We start from the raw sequence: 16,926 nt of genomic DNA, 5'->3' as shown, positions 1-16,926 counted from the left end.
AATCTACCCATCCTTATGTCACTTCAAAGTTGCTTCTGTGTCCTTGAAATGCTGTCTATTCCACCTAGAAGGCTCTCTACCACATCCCTCTCATTGAGTTCAAACTACTCTTCTTTCCAACTTCATTAAGACAGGACAGCCTCAGGGCCTCTGCTGTCCTATCCTAGGACGGCTATCCCATCCCAGGTCTGCTCACCACTCTTAAGTGTGATCTTTCTCTAACTGATTGCTGTCTACCATCCCCGATACTCTGGAGCTCTGTGAAGGTAAGGAGATGGCTGTTACCCTAATAGTAAGTACCTGGAAACATACTCAGATAAAGGGGGTACTTAATTACTCAGATAAATTGAAGACATAATTACTGTCAAAATGGAGTGAATTCTTTTATAAATGGGAATGAGCAATGCTCCAATTTAGATTAGAAGTTCCAGATGTTTAAATGGCTTAGAAGAGAGAGATTACTTTTGTAAAATATGGGGGAGAAGGCTAAGGCAGTCAACTTATCTGTCAATTGTAGGCACTGAGAGGAAGCATGAAGGGAGGCCTGTGGAAAGGCTGCCAACACCTTGCAACCCCTAGGCCTGAGTTGAGGATAAGGCAACATTGCCTAGATCCCAAACCGTAGGATCAGCCTTGCTTCCATTGCCCAGCTGGGGCTCTTAGAGGAGGCTCCTATTTTAAATGCCCATCATATATTACCTCCCAGTTGTCTCTTCCCGAATTCTGCAATCCTGGGTAAAACTAACCTCTGTGGGTCCCACAGCTCCAGCCTGAGTCAGGCCCTAACCTACCAGAGTACCAGCAGCTCAGGGTAGCTTTCACAGCCTGGATATCACCTATAGCATAACAGAGCAGCCTTCCAGATTCAGCTGACCCTTTTATTCATTCACTTCAGGATGGGGGCTTCCTGTTTAGTGCCTCTGGTCATCTACAGTGAGACAGACCTTTAGCTCTGGCCTCTGCAAGAAGAGGATTGGTAGGGTTTGGGGAAAAGTAGTCCATTAGAGAAGGGAAAATAGCAGGATTTTTGCTGTGTTCCAAGGGAGAATGTTTACTGGATTATAATAGTACTCTGAGTTTGGGGTGTTGGTTGGGGTAGGGGAATGTGGAGGTTCCCAGTATCAAAGTCCATTTCTTTATACCTACCTTCTGTTCCTCAACAGTAATCCATTTTACGCCTTTCCTCAGTCATGAGCATTTCTTGTGAACAGAACATGTGGTCATGTGTGTGGTCTTCTATTACTAACCTGATGTTTCTTCGGGTCAGCTTTAAGTGTTCAAGGTGGCAGTGACTGGGGCATAGGCAACAGACTTGCCACACAATTCTATCTGCAGGGGTTGGATTATTTCGAGAATTCTCAACACAATTGGTGAAACCACCAATCCTCACTGCCACAGAAATGAATTTCAGGAAGAGACAGTATGAAATGGAGTTGGATTTATTGAGAAGCAAACACAAATATGATTAAAGATAGTAATGTATCAAGGGAAGAAAAGGAGAAAAAGACCTACACATGTAGGACTCTAAAGGAAAGCACGGCTTCAGTGTCTCAGCAGTAGCTACATGTGTGGGTTTGCTGTCTGTCAGATGTTACATCTCACAAAGACTGAGAAACCCTCATTCTCCTTTATAGTTACTAGAAATGTAGTATTTATTTGTTGAGTTAGTTAAGGACAGGCTTTTAAAACTACAAAGAATGAAAGTAAATGAAGACAAGACACATAATCAGAACTTCCCATACAAGGAAGCCTTGCTGGGGAACAGGAACATTAGGAAGACTTCTCAGACACAGGAAAGGCTGACTCGGTCTACAGTGTCATTCATCTAGTTCTGCTGGAGAGTATCTATGTTTGGCTTCGCCAAGCCTGAGTACTCACTCAACTTCAGACTGTCTGTGCTGCACTCAGTCTAGATAAAGCTTTCCACCCCAGTGCTCTCCTGTGGCTTATGAATGGGCAGCTTTTCCCAATCTCCAGGGTGCTTATCATCTGCTGCCCAGCTCTGTGTTTCCCGAAGAGGCTGCTCACACCCCTTGTCCTCTAACCCCTGACACAGCAGGAAGTGAGTACAGCTGCAGGACTGTTAGCCTGTGGCTTTCTTGCTCATCTTGCCTGAGGAAAGGTTTGACTTCCTTTACCTGAAGCATCTGCTTCCTCTGTTCCCATCTGTCCTCTACCAGCAAAAGGGGATTTCAACCTCCTTTCCCTTTAGGCTCCTCTTATTTCCTCTGCTTTGACCAATAGCCAGTCTGACCATCTCCTGCCTTAACTCATATACTTGGTGCCACTGTTCCCTTGGGTCCCACATCACTGAAGAAGTTGCCCATTGTTATCTTCCCTTTGTCCTTGTATCTTCTGACAGTGTCTCTCCTTTCTGCTCTGCTTCTCCTTCCCCACCCCTGCTCCCTCCAGAGACCTCCCTGCCATCTTCCTCTTCATTTTCCGGAATCAGGTCATGTTATTTTCTCTTCTTGTCTGGGAAGCTCTGTCCTTTATTCCACCTCCTGCCCCCGATTCTATTTTCTCTGTGTAGTCTGTTACAACATGGGCCTGTCCTTTAGAGCAGTGCTTACTCTACAGGGCACAGCTCCCTCTGCCATACTCTTCTCCATGGACTTCATCTCCCTTAAGGAAGTTATTATGATTATATTCAGTGTTCTTCCTGCTTGGTGGCATGGAACCTCATTCTTCTCACAGTTGCAGAATTTTTTAGAGTCAAAATTTTCCTTATTTTTGCTGCTTTACATTTGTATTTCATAGGGCTACAGCAGCTGCCCCCTATGCTAAAACTCTTTTCCTTGTTTTTACTAAATAAATATGACTTCAGTGGTTCCTTGCATAGATATTATAATCTGGAATGATAAAGTATGGATTTGAAGGCTGATAAGGCATCTCTTTTACTATAAATGGATTTTCTTGTAAGATTCCTAGGAATTTGCATGTTTACACCTGAAAAGGAGCTGCTTAGGCTGTAAGCATGATTGTGGTTTTACTGTTCTTTTGGAAATGTCCTTGCATGTCAGCAACTGGGATGGCAAAAGTCTTAGTCAGACCCAGGGCTGAGGTGCTTCATCCTTTCCCCAAATCTTTTTACCATTCTTGGTCTTTCTTTGCTATCTCAGGACAGCATTTGTCAGCATTACTCTTTGCCTGAGTAAAGATATTAATAATAAGGTTACCTAAAATGAGTTTTTATTCAGTTGGTCAGCATTAGATTGCTTCTATCTTTTTTCTACTATTAATTTTTACTATGGGCATTTATGTATCATTTTGTGTACAGACATATGTCTCTTACCTAAGGTGTAGCTGAAGGAATTTATTTGTCATACGACAACTCTACATTTCACAGTTTGAAGAAGTACAAATGAGTGAAGGCATCTGTGCACCTGTATATCCCCACCAGCAAAGTGTGAGTTTCAGTCTCTCCATGTGCATGGTTTTTCTTTTCTTATTTTATCCAATCAATGTGGTGTGGTTACTTATTATGGTTTTGAGTTTTCCCTGATTAGTAGTGATATCATCATGAAGTCGTTGGTTCTTTAAAAATCTTCCTATAAGATTGCCTGCTCTAACTCTTGTGGATTGATGTCTATATGCAGGTGAGGGCAGGCACAAGATAAGGCAAGGCCTGTGACTGGGCAGTGAAACACAAGTCGGGGGTAGAGTTTTTGAAAATTTGGAACTCACTGAGTTGGGTGGAGACATTTTGAAAATTCCGTGCCAGAGTCTGCAGTCTCGCTGGATGAATGAGACTGCTGATTCCATGTGGTCCACTGGTGCTAGCACCAGAGAGAGATGGAGTGGTTTTTTTTTTTTTTTTTTTTTGGTTTTTTTTTAAACCATTACAGGTGGTGCCCAATGGGCAAGAATCCACTAGAAATATGAGATTATCAGCCTGAGAGTTAAAGTTTTATTTTCTAAATGAGAGAGTCACTTGGACTCAAGTGACTGAACCTTGAAACAAAGAAATACAGGGGGAGTCTCTGCTTGCAGAGTCTAGGTCCCCTGCTGTGAAAAGAATTAGTCTGTTCTGAGTCAAAGAGCTGAATCAGCCTAAAAGTTCTACTTTCTAAGTGAGAAAAGGGTGGAACCAAAAATTTAAAATTATCAGCCTAAGAGTTTGAATTTTATTTTCTCAGTGAGAGAGCAGTGGTGCAGGGATTATTCATGAAGACTGACATGGGAGTACCTTTAAACAAAGAAACTCAGAGGGCTCTGAGGTCCCCTGTTGTGATAAGTACTGACTGCTCTGGGTCAGGGAGTTAATTTAAAGACTGGTTTATTTGCTTTTAGAATAGATTTATATTCAGAGTTTGTCTGAATCGCATGGGGAATTTCACCCATGATTCATTACTAACATAGAAAAAAAAAAGAAGTCTGTAATACCAGGCAGAGTACATAACAGATGTATATTATGGAAGTTACTAGTGAGTAGAGGACTGAGGCTCCAGGTAGAGAGGTATATATATATATATGTATATATATGTATATATATACATATATATATATATATATAAAGATATAATGCTATATAATAAGTCTTACAGGATACTCATATTCTCTCTAATGTGGACTCCACAGTGATTTTGGATTAAAATCCTGATTTGACAAGCTGCCTGCTCCTTATTAGCAGGTATTAATAGAAGTGTGATTAAATCATTTTTGTAGTTAGAAGGAGAGAATACAGATTTTGCCTGAGTCACGTGGGAAATTCTGCCCAGAGTTCTCTGCCTACTATAGGGAAAAATGCTATGGCTCCAAGCAGAAAGCACAATAAATAAAATCTGCCTATTTCCTATAGGCAGGTATTAGTGGAAGTTTACTTTAAAGATGGTATATTAAAGTCTTCAGGATAATTCCTATTCTTTGAATGTGGGCTCCACAGGAATTTTGGGTTTATATCTTGGCATGACAAATTAAAAAAGGCCTAAGAATAGGCTCATGCAATTTTTAGTTTACTTAATTTGTTTTAGATTGTTTTAATTTTCAAAATGGATGTGATTTTGAGTTTTGTAATAATATCATTTCTCTGGGAAAGAATACAAAATAAAAGCTTTTCTAGTTGCCTACTGAAGGATATGCTGATTTGGGAAAAAGTTTTGCTTTGCATTTTTAGAAAAGGTGATTAGGCTCTGGACATCTTCCAGACTTAAATAGAGGGAGACTTTGATAGAGGGAGAGCCCTGGAAGAACTAGATTCAAGAGAATAGAAGAAAAAAAAAGTAAAGAAAAGAATTTTATCCTACCAGTCTGTATATACTACACAGACTGATACAATCCACACAGATATCTTGATGATACTAAAATTTTGTTTTGAGATTTATATATTACAAAATGTACAGCTTTGGTGAGTCTCATTATTAGGCATGCTGAGCTGACCTGCTTGACTCCTGATCTCAGAGACTTTCAGCTGGATCCAGTCAGGACAGACATCAGAGACTACAACAATCATCATTTGGCCTTAAGAACAACTCCTCCACTTCCCTACCCCCCAACCCCTTCAAGATATCTCAACGACATTATTCAACCTGAAGAAGTTATGAAGAGTTGTTGACATAATGTCCTGGACTTGGGGGCTGAAGGTTGTTATTCTAAGGTTGTCTTTTTGGGTAATTTAGAAATGGTTCAGAAAATGGCATGTCTTAACCTAGATTTCTTTTTGTTCTTATAGGTTGGAGGCTGGATCTTGAGTCTGCCTTCCCCAGCCTGCCTGTAGATCTTTATCTCTACTATGTATCCTTCTATACTGTGGTGTACTAGACTGTTTAGGCTTGTATTTTCCTGTATGTGTGTCATTGTGTGCTTGGGTGACTTCTGGAGGTGGCCAGCCAGGTGATCTTCACAGACAGTGAATTAATGTCTTTTTTAAAAACTTTTTCATTATATATTTCTTTACTTACATTTCAAAGGTTATTCCCCTTCCTGGTTTCCTGTCCATAAGCCCCCATTCCCTCTCCTCTCCCACCCCCACATGGGTGTTCCCCCTATATATCCCCCTTATTCACCTCCCCCATATTCCCCTGCACTGGGGGTCCAACCTTGGCAAGACCAAGGACTTTCCCTTCCACTGGTGCCCCAACAAAGCTATTCTCTGCTACATATGCAGCTGGAGCCCTGGGTCAGTCCATGTATAGTCTTTTGGTAGTGGTTTAGTCCCTGGAAGCTCTGGTTGGTTGGCATTGTTGTTTATTTGCTCATGGCTCCTCATGTCTTTTTTTTTTTTTTAAGACCTTACATATTTAATACAGTGTGTTACCCCTGTACAAATGGAAAAAACTTAAGTTCAACATTTCTAGATCAATATGGCTGTTAATTTCTGTACAGTGCCAACTCAACACAGTAAATGGGGATACTTTTTTCGAAAGTTGACAGCACAGGTAAAGTTTCAAAAAATTCAAATTATATATCTGTATATATACATTTATATTTATATAAAAAGACCAATAATAGCAGTGTGTTATGCATCAACAGCAGCAACAGCTTTTCCAGGTTCTGCAGTCATCTGAACAAAACTGTAGAGACATCCAGCACACTCCATTAAAAAAAAAAAAAAAGTAGGGGTTGGGGATTTAGCTCAGTGGTAGAGCGCTTGCCTAGGAAGCTCAAGGCCCTGGGTTCGGTCCCCAGCTCCAAAAAAAAAAAAAAAAAAAAAAAAAAAACCAAAAAAAAAAAAAAAAAGTAAAAAAAACAAAACCCGAGAAAACAGCACAGTTCTGTTACTCTTGTGGTACCTGGCACCATTTTTTTTTAAATTAGCTTCTCAATCATCATCTGGAAAGAAAACATTCTGAGCAACATCATTAAAAACAGCTCTGATAAAGCACGGTCACTACTACGTATCATAAGGCAGGTACAAGCAATTTTACATCCACAGAGGTATGATACAGTACTGTCCTACATCTATAATACTAGAGGATATAATTTAAAAGGCATTATTTGAGACTTGATTCTACTTTTCCAGCAGAGGGCCCAAAGGATGGTGTGACACAGCTTTGTAAAGAAACATACTCTAGACAGGATTTCCTTTCACTAGTGGCACAGTTCTAAGGATTCATTCTCTCCATGAATGTCAGCTAAAACCGTTATTAAAAAAATGAAATATCCCTAGAACAAAACCGTATAACCACCGGATTCACATGAAGATGACCTAGTGGAGACAAGCTGGACCTCACCTTACCAACAAGCTATCAAATCTGTTATGTTAAAACAGTGAGACCTCCAAGGAAGGAGATGCCAAGTAGTGCTTCAAAGCTTCGGACCACAATCAAACACAGCATCCTTTTCAACAGAAGCAGAAGCTCATCTGAATATGCTCATGGATGCTGACATCAACATTTAATCATCTCCTCACTTATCCAGGAAGAGGGGGAGATCAGTTACTACTGTACTTTATTGTGTTCAACCAAATCACCATGTTACAAAAATAGCAAGCTGCCATAATAAAAAATAAGGCTCCTCTATCCAGCACCAGATAGCATCATTTTACTTTCAAGCCTAGAAATTGCACACTTGTATATAAACCAATCGAAGATGAGGATTGAGAGTTCATCTTGGTGGATTTTTCCTTTGATGAATATGAAGTGTCCTTCCTTATCTTTTTTGATGACTTTTAATTGAAAATTGATTTTATTTGATATTAGAATGGCTACTCCAGCTTGCTTCTTCTGACCATTTGCTTGGAAAGTTGTTTTCCAGCCTTTCACTCTGAGGTAGTGTCTGTCTTTGTCTCTGAGGTGTGTTTCCTGTAGGCAGCAGAATGCAGGGTCCTAATTGCGTATCCAGTTTGTTAATCTATGTCTTTTTATTGGGGAGTTGAGGCCATTGATGTTGAGAGATATTAAGGTATAGTGATTATTGCTTCCTGTTATATTCATATTTGGATGTGAGGTTATGTTTGTGTGCTTTCATTCTCTTTGTTTTGTTGCCAAGACGATTAGTTTCTTGCTTCTTCTAGGGTATAGCTTGCCTCCTTATGTTGGGCTTTACCCTTTATTATCCTTTGTAGTGCTGGATTTGTAGAAAGATATTGTGTAAATTTGGTTTTGTCATGGAATATCTTGGTTTCTCCATCTATGTTAATTGAGAGTTTTGCAGGATACAGTAACCTGGGCTGGCATTTGTGTTCTCTTAGGGTCTGTATGACATCTGTCCAGGATCTTCTGGCCTTCATAGTTTCTGGTGAGAAGTCTAGTGTGATTCTGATAGGTCTGCCTTTATATGTTACTTGACCTTTTTCCCTTACTGCTTTTAATATTCTTTCTTTATTTTGTGCGTTTGGTGTTTTGACAATTATGTGACGGGAGGTGTTTCTTTTCTGGTCCAATCTATTTGGAGTTCTGTAGGCTTCTTGTATGCCTATGGGTATCTCTTTTTTTAGGTTAGGGAAGTTTTCTTCTATGATTTTGTTGAAGATATTTACTGGTCCTTTGAGCTGGGAGTCTTCACTCTCTTCTATACCTATTATCCTTAGGTTTGATCTTCTCATTGAGTCCTGGATTTCCTGTATGTTTTGGACCAGTAGCTTTTTCTGCTTTACATTATCTTTGACAGTTGAGTCAATGATTTCTATGGAATCTTCTGCTCCCGAGATTCTCTCTTCCATCTCTTGTATTCTGTTGGTGAAGCTTGTATCTACAGCTCCTTGTCTTTTCTTTTGATTTTCTATGTCCAGGGTTGTTTCCATGTGTTCTTTCTTGATTGCTTCTATTTCCATTTTTAATTCCTTCAACTGTTTGATTGTGTTTTCCTGGAATTCTTTCAGGGATTTTTGCGATTCCTCTCTGTAGGCTTCTACTTGTTCTCTAAGGGAGTTCTTTATGTCTTTCTTGAAGTCCTCCAGCATCATGATCAAATATGATTTTGAAACTAGATCTTGCTTTTCTGGTGTGTTTGGATATTCCGTGTTTGCTTTGGTGGGAGAATTGGGCTCCGATGATGCCATGTAGTCTTGGTTTCTGTTGCTTGGGTTCCTGCGCTTGCCTCTCGCCATCAGATTATCTCTAGTGTTACTTTGTTCTGCTATTTCTGACCGTGGCTAGACTGTCCTATAAGCCTGTGTGTCAGGAGTGCTGTAGACCTGTTTTCCTGTTTTCTTTCAGCCAGTTATGGGGACAGAGTGTTCTGCTTTAGGGCGTGTAGTTTTTCCTCTGTACAGGTCTTCAGCTGTTCCTGTGGGCCTGTGTCTTGAGTTCACCAGGCAGGTTTCTTGCAGGGGAAAAGTTGGTCCTACCTGTGGTTCCAAGGCTCAAGTTTGCTCGTGGGGTACTGCCTAAGTCCTCTCCGCGGCGGCAGCAACTGGGAAGATCTGCGCCGCTCTTTCCGGCAGCCTCCGTGCACCAGGGTTCCAGATGATGTTTGGTGTTTTCCTCTGGCGTCTGGATGTGCACAGAGTGCAGTCTCTTCTGGTTTCCCAGGCGTGTCCGCCTCTGTGAAGGTTTAGCTCTCCCTCCCACGGGATTTGGGTGCAGAGAACTGTTTATCCCGTCTGTTTCCTTCAGGTTCCGGCGGTGTCTCAGGCGCAGGGATCCTGCCGCTCCTGGGCCCTCCCCTATGGGAACCCAGAGGCCTTATACAGTTGCCTCTTGGGCCAGGGATGTGGGCAGGGGTGGGCTGTGTTGGTGGTCTCCTCCGCTCTGCAGCCTCAGGAGTGCCCACCTGATCAGGCGGTGAGGTCTCTCTCCCACGGGGTTTGGGAGCAGAGAGCTGCTGCGGGCCGGGATCCGCGGGTGTGGGACTTCCGGTAAACACAGGAAGTGCCCGGTCCTAGAGGAATTTTGCCTCTGTGTGTCCTGAGTTCTCCAGGCAGGTTTCTTGCCGGGGAAAAGTTGGTCCTACCTGCGGTTCCAAGGCTCAAGTTTGCTCGTGGGGTACTGCCTAAGTCCTCTCCGTGGCGTCAGCAACCGGGAAGATCTGCGCCGCTCTTTCCGGGAGCCTCCGTGCACCAGGGTTCCAGATGGCGTTTGGTGTTTTCCTCTGGCGTCTGGATGTGCACAGAGTGCAGTCTCTTCTGGTTTCCCAGGCGTGTCCGCCTCTCTGAAGGTTTAGCTCTCCCTCCCACGGGATTTGGGTGCAGAGAACTGTTTATCCAGTCTGTTTCCTTCAGGTTCCGGCGGTGTCTCAGGCGCAGGGGTCCTGCCGCCCCTGGGCCCTCCCCTACGGGAACCCAGAGGCCTTATACAGTTGCCTCTTGGGCCAGGGATGTGGGCAGGGGTGGGCAGTGTTGGTGGTCTCCTCCGCTCTGCAGCCTCAGGAGTGCCCACCTGATCAGGCGGTGAGGTCTCTCTCCCACAGGGTTTGGGAGCAGAGAGCTGCTGCGGGCCGGGATCCGAGGGTGTGGGACTTCCCCCTCCTCATGTCTTTTAATCCCCAGTCCCCTCTGACCCCCTCTTTCCCTAGAATTAGAAAATAGGCTGCACAGTCCAGGAAGGTAGCCCAGCCTGGGAAGTGTTCCCCCTTTGGTGTCTGGAAAGAGAGGACTTGAAAGAAATGTTATGTGAGAAACAATTCAGGAGAATTTAATAAACTTCAAGTAGGGGTTAAGCTGTGAAGACTTTGTTCATTAGTCTGTGAAGCATGAATCCCCAACAGGAGTCATTATCAGAGACTTTCAGTATGGTGAACAAATAGGTCACTCACACATTTGCAATGCTAGAATGAAGAGACAAAGCCAAGCATACTGTGGGGTAGTGAACCATGTCACCAGACAGAAAACTTAGTAAGATATTGTGGCTTTGGAAACCCTGGTAATTCTCATAACTGAGAATGGTAGGCATTTAAATCTACTCCTGACCATGCTCTTGCCATGGAACCCATGACCACGACACTCCTTAGAGAGGACTGTACCAATTAGTCATGTAGGAGCACCACCAGAATCCCCTTCTCATGCAGATGAGGCATCCCTAACATTTCAGAGCAAGCCAATAGAAAGCATCTGCCTTTATACCCCAACCTACACACACACACACACACACACACACACACACACACACACACACACACGCACACACATGTATTTCCCTATCCAGAAAGAATATAGTGCATGAGTTATTTCACCAAAGACTGAGACTGTAACCACTACTGGGAACTTTTTAAATTTTACTTATTATTTTCAAATCTTATAAATCATCCCAAATAAAGTATTTAAATTCAGAGAAAACAGCTGCTCTACAACAAGCCAAGAGACCTAGCCAGACCACTGCAGTTGTGACTATGACCACCTTGAGAAGGAGACCAAAGATTTTTGTTGTATATAGGGTCATATAGAGCAGCATTCTATGATTCTTCCAAGGATGTAAAGAAGTATGCTCACAGCCAGGGTGTACAGACAAGGGCAGAGCCTTTCTAGGGTGCTGTAAATGTTCTTAGTCAGCTATTTGAAATAACCACAGTGAATACAATCATTAGGCCATTCAAACCACTGCAAGTTGATTATATAAGATTGAAACTAAGACAGGAAAATGAGAAAGCAGAACATCCATGAATGATGTCATCTTTTGATGGAAGAGAACCCGCTGTAATGCAAGATGCTGCTGGTTTTCTCAGAAGTAAGTTACCAAGTAAAGAAAAGCTGATCTCATCAAACCTATGTTCTTCTCCTGCCTTTGGTCATTCTGCCCATCTCTGTGGCTCAACCGGCCTGGTCCTTTCTCACAGCCTTGAAACATGCCTCTATATTATCTTGGAGGTGTTTCTAGGTCCTGTTCCTCATTCCAGAAAAGCTGGCTTTGGCGTCCTCAGAAGCACAAAGCATTCATCATTCAATAAAAACTCCAGGGTGGGGATGTTGTTTAACTGATAGAACACTAACGCAGCTTGTGCAGACTCTCTCCAGAACTTTCTAAGCTGCATGGTGGTACAGGCCTACTATCCCAGCAGTTGGGATGGACATACAGAAAAAACTGAATTTTAAGATCATACACATCTGGTTTTCTCCATAAGTTTTAACCTTGAAGTGTAAAGGGAACTTTGTACACTTTTTCTATCTTCTCATATGTAAGTGTATCTTCTGTGTGAAAAAGCAGTGTCAAATTTTATAATGCAAGTGACATCATGTACCCAAAACACCTCCCCCACTGCTAAAGTAGGCACCCAGGTAAGTAGATGTTGATTTCTGGTCAGAGGTAGTCTGTAGATTTTTTGTTCTAATAAATACACCTAAACTTCCATTTTCTCTTCTGTTTCACTGTCATCAGAGTAGAAGAGGTAGAATATGCCTGATACAAAGATGTTTAAAAAGAATTATATGCCATATTTTTGAAAAAATGCATATATATGTATATATGTATGTGTGCGTAGGTACGATGTTTTTTGTATACTGTGTAAAGTTTACCCTGTGTTATTCAAATGATGATTCCTCTGCCCTCATATCTTGTTTCAATCCAGACATGGCATATCAAGACTCATCTCTCTCAAGTTTGTGTAAATAATTCTTACCATTTATTCTCTGCCTTGTCAATAAATGGAAGTCACCCGGAGGGAGAGAGGGAGATTGAGATCAGCAGCATTATGGGGGAATTGGAGCCATGAAGAAGAGGTCTGAAGAGTCAAATCAATAATAATACTATACACAACTATTATGGGTTGGATGGTATTGTGAGGTAGCCAGATTAGTATAGAAATAAAGGTATATCATTTAATTGCTCAGGTATTGAGGTTTAATTTTAAATAAATATTTGTTTACCTGTGTATTATTCAGGTTCAACCTAACGTAAAGACATTCAGCTACAGGATTAAGTCACTGCTAACACTTATGTCAAGAATAAACCATTTACATGTGTATGTGTATTGTTTGTTTGTTTGTTTTGAAACAGTTTTCCCTTACGTAGCCCTGCTAGACTGGAATTCATTTTGTAGTCCAGACTGGCTTTGAACTCACAGAGATATGCCTGTTTCTCACTCCTAAGTACTAGGATCAAAAGCTTAGGCCACCAAATCAGATACCTAATCATAAGTTATTGTATGACAAGCTGGTTAAATTTTTATTTGTGTATTGCATGTCATTTTAGTCAGAAAAAAAGTTTGAGAATGGAAAGAGAAGGGTCACGGCTAGGAATTATTGCTACCAGAAGAGGAAAAACCCATTAGGAATCTTATGATCTGAAAGGCAGGGAAGGTCACAGTTGAGGGACCCAGAACAGGGACTGTCCCCAGGATCTCTGTCTATCCTCCTGAACCATGCTTCCTGCCTAGTGTCAGTTTCAGGTTTTTGAGACTACTGTATTTAGCTATAAGGAAGAAAAAAACCCAAGCTGTCCCCAAGACAGCTCATTACATACATGAAAATATTTCAACCCCTCCAAAAAAATCTAGAAACCATAACCCTTTTGGTGTCAAGAATTTCGGCTAAGAAATCATCAGTCTGTCCTGGTGACCACCCTAAGTACGGGAATTCTCAGTGTGCTCTCGAGTGAGTCCAGCTGGAACTTACAAACTTTCAGTCCCTTTGCTCAGGGTCCACCACAGATAAAAATGGACTGTCCTGGGTTAAGAATGATCATAAGGGGCTGGAGAGATGGCTCAGCTGATAAGAGCACTGACTGCTCTTCCAGAGGTTCTGAGTTCAATTCCAAGTGACCACATGATGGCTGACAAACATCTGTAATAGGATCCAATTCTCTTTCTTTGGGTGTGTCTGAAGAGAGTGGCCATGTACTCATATATTTTAAAAAAAGGTGATCACGCCCAGCTCCTAACTTGCATGGGGCAGCCCTGCCTCCTGATTACACACCCCTCTGTTTCCCCCAGCACACCAAACATGACTAGAAAAGAGACAAGTGTGGTAGAAACATCCATGTTAGTCTGTCTTACTGGAGCTTTAGTTTTGCCTTAGGAGTAGTGTTCTGGACTCCCCCGCCACTCATTTAAAACTGCATCGTTGAAAAGGACTCCCAATAACTTTGTAAGTACAATTTACTTCTCCAGTTTAAAAGGAGAATTAGCTCATGCCTTTGTGGTGAGTGCTACAATTAGAAAAAAAAAAACATCATGGGCCAAAGGAGTTGTACATAATCACTTAGTTATGCCAATATTCGTATAAACTCTTAGGTGTGTACAGAGTTGGGCAGTTTTTAAAACTTTCATTGAATATTATTTATTCTATTTTAAATTGTGTAGGGGGTATTGTTTGGGAGTGGGGGTGTGGGGAGGATGCGCAAATGATGTATGTGCTGAAGCCAGAAAAAACACATCCATGTCTGGCCTATCACTCCCCATCTGATTTTCTTGAGGCAGGTTATCTCACTAAACCTGGAGCCAGGCTGGCAGCCAGCAAGTTCCAATAATTCTCCTGTCTTCTCTCTCAAACAGTACAGGGCTTAAGGGTATGCATGTGGTTACACCTTGGCTTTGCATGTGGATGCTTGGGGTTTGAACTCACATGCTATTGTTTATACAACAAAAGCTGTAATTTACTTTTTCCTTAGAGTGATCCAACTTACTTTATGAGGCTTTATTCCTTAAAGGAGCTTTCATTTCAGGCTGGGAGCACCAGAAGCTGTCTGTAGTCCCAATGACCCAGTAAGAACATCCCTTGAAATGAGAAGTTCAATGATCAGTCACCTAAGTAACACAAAGAGGCCCTATCTCAAAATCAAATCTCTCAAATAACCTGTGCTGTGGTTGAGCACCGCCAGGATCAGCATATGCCGAACTCTAACATAATCTGAAATGTGTGCTCTTGATAAATTGATGGCAAATCACTTGACACCATGATTTTTGTTGTTTTCACATTCATAGAGAGCATCGAGACGTCCTTAGAGTTTGCTCTAACAGCCAACACTACATTTTTGTGGTCAGAATTGTATAAAGATGATTTTTAAAGCAGTAAACAGCTAATGTTGCTGACACTGGAAAAGGGTCTTACTACATGATGATCAACGTAATATGATGCAAAGCCAGTTGTGGTTGTGTTACGCATAGTTCCAGCTAGTGGAGGCTCAGAGGCAGAAGAATCACTGTAGCTCATGAAGTCTACACCACCCCAAAGTACAGAAATTTGCATCCCAAACATTTTGGGGTCCCTAAAAATTTCAACTTTATAGTTTCTTGTTCTAATGATTGAGATCCACACATGGTCTTCTGGGATCCTTCCAAGGGCTTAGGTCAAATCTCCAGCTCCGCCCTCTGTAGCACTCTAGGCTCTGGTTGACTCCACTTCACTGCTGCTGATGTTCTTGGTGATTGTCCTATGGTACTGGTATCTCCAATACAACAATCTTTTATAGGCTTTCTTCATGGTGCCAAGCCTCAACTTCTTTGCATGACCCCTTCAGTCCTGGGTCATCAACTGAGGCTACACCTCACCAATGGTCTTCCCTGGCCTCTCACAGTGCCAAACCTCAGGACCTCTCCATCATCCCTTCATATCTCCCAAACCAGTGCCACATTGGTGACTGTTACAAACTACCAAGTCCAGCTGCAGCATGAGGCACAACTTTGGCTATCTCTATAATAATACAGTTCTTTGTGCTCTCAGAAAACACTTTCCAGAAGGTTTCACTCTGTGATGCTAGACTCTTCATCACTGATAATTTCTTAGCTCTAGAAGACCTGTATCAATGGAGTCCCTTATATTCCTCATTCTAAAGCCAGATCCACATGACTAAAGATGCCAAGGTCTGCTGCTTGTGTGAACTGGAACATGGCACCCTTGTTCTATTACATTTTTAACAGCTTTCTGTTTTCCAGCTCCTTCACTGCCTAAGATTGACTGTTCTGGAATTTGGTCTGTAGATTGACTTTCACTCAGAGATCTGCATGGATCTGTCTCCTGAATGCTGAAATCAAATGCATGTATACCACCATGCCTTGTCTGAAGCTTTTGTCTACTTGGAATTTGCTCTATTACCAGGTTTGCCTTGAACTCAGAACTGCCTGCCTCTGTCCCCTGGCATTAAAGGTGTGTCACACCTTGTTTTGACCTAAGCTTAGCTGGGTGGGATCTTGCTCCAAAGTCACTACTCCCTTAATTTGTTTACCTCCTTGAGCATTGGATTCAACTCCATTTCACTTGCTGGTACCCCTTTGCTAGTTGAACCATACATTTTATATTTTTCTTTTCTCAGTTTGCTTCTTCTTATTAAAATGCTCTTCATAATACTAAATCAGAGAATCTGCTGGGCTTTTTTGAGACTTCCTGTCAAGGCAATTAATATAAATCTCTTTACCTTCACCTCTGGTATACTCTTCAGACCGGGGCAAAAAGCAACAACATTCTTCACCAAAATACCAGAAAAACAGTCTCTCTAGGCCACATACTGAAATTTTTCTCCACTGAAACTTCTTGGGCTTGGTCTGCCCAGCTCAAATCATTCTAAGCAACAAAGTCTTTCATATTCCTACTAGGATGGCCCCACTAAGCCCCACTTAAAGCATTCCACTACTTTTCAAATCCTAAGTCCCCAAATCCACGTTCCTCCAAATAAAAACATGGCCAGGCCTATGGCAATAATAATTCACTCCTGGTACCAACTTGTGTTTTAGTTAGGGTTTTACTGCTATGAACAGATACCATGACCACAGCAACTCTTTAAATTTAATTGGGGTTTGCTTACATATTCAGAGGTTCAGTCCATTATTGTTATCACTATGGTGAGAAGTAGATAGGCGTGGAACTGGAGGAGCTGAGAGTTTTACCTCTTGTGCCAAAGGTAGCTAGGAGAAGAGTGACTTCAGGCAGTTAGGAAAAAGGTTTCAAAGCCCATGTCCACAGTGACAATTGTAGAACTGTCACCATGAACAAAGAATATCCCCTGTTGTGTTTGTCATCTCTCTTGCTTATATTATGACCTTAAACTGAACATGTTTAGAAAATTTACTCTTTAATTGCATATGCTTAGAAATGTGTCCACACCAAAAGCACTTTCACATTCAAAAAATGCACAGGATTGCTGCAAAACAGTGCAACAGGCACTGATTTTGATGTATGTC

The sequence above is a fragment of the Rattus norvegicus genome, chromosome 17 (genome assembly GCF_021556685.1).
Source record: "Rattus norvegicus strain SHRSP/BbbUtx chromosome 17, alternate assembly SHRSP_T2T, whole genome shotgun sequence".
In the NCBI taxonomy this organism is placed as follows: Eukaryota; Metazoa; Chordata; class Mammalia; order Rodentia; family Muridae; genus Rattus; species Rattus norvegicus.
This window is presented reverse-complemented; position numbering follows the sequence as displayed.